This window comes from Kryptolebias marmoratus, linkage group LG23, assembly GCF_001649575.2.
Source record: "Kryptolebias marmoratus isolate JLee-2015 linkage group LG23, ASM164957v2, whole genome shotgun sequence".
NCBI lineage: Eukaryota > Metazoa > Chordata > Actinopteri > Cyprinodontiformes > Rivulidae > Kryptolebias > Kryptolebias marmoratus.
Genome location: NC_051452.1, coordinates 13,857,140 through 13,857,959, shown reverse-complemented (window position 1 = coordinate 13,857,959; position 820 = coordinate 13,857,140).

Genomic DNA, 820 nt, shown 5'->3' with positions numbered 1-820 from the left:
CGTCTTCCACCACCTCTACACACACACACTTTCCGCTGTTTCTGAGTCATCACTCTCACTCCCCTCCTCCCTTAGTTAGTAATTTTTACGTCGGCTGCCTAGCAGGCCTGGTGTACTTTTAGAAAGTTCGGTACCGTTAGTTTTAGCATTGTCATGTTTTAGCTTATTTAGTCTTCCTGTACATTTAGTTTATTTTAGTTTATTTTAGCTCACACGTTAGATAACGTTAGATTGTTAGATTCCTAATTGTTGTTTAGTTCAGCTTTAACTTTATAATCATTTTATTTAGATTATTTTAGCTACTATTTTGACTGTCTTAGCTTATGTTTAGATATATTTAGTTTCATGATTTTACTTAGGTTATCCTATATTTCATTTAGATTATACATGATTGATGTTTTTACTTCTGTATTTTTATATCTGATTATGATTTCATTTAGATTATTTTAGCTACTATTTTGACTGTCTTAGCTCATGCTTAGATATGTCTGGTTTCATGATGTTATTTAGATTATACTATATTTCATTTAGATTATACATGATTGATGTGTTTTTTCTTTCTTTTTTTGTGTTTCATTATGTATTTGCTGTATTGGATTCTGTTTTTATTTCTGCTGTAAAGCACTTTGGATCGCCTTGTAGCTGAAAAGTGCTATATAAATAAATCTCACTTCACTTCACTTCACACTTGAGTTTGATGAAGAGCCTCCTCCTGTCAGAGAAATCCTTTCACTGTTGAACAGATAATTACGTCTGTACATGTCTGTCTCTTTCAGTCAGAAACATGTTTTCAAATGCATGTATTCATCTGTTTCTTTTG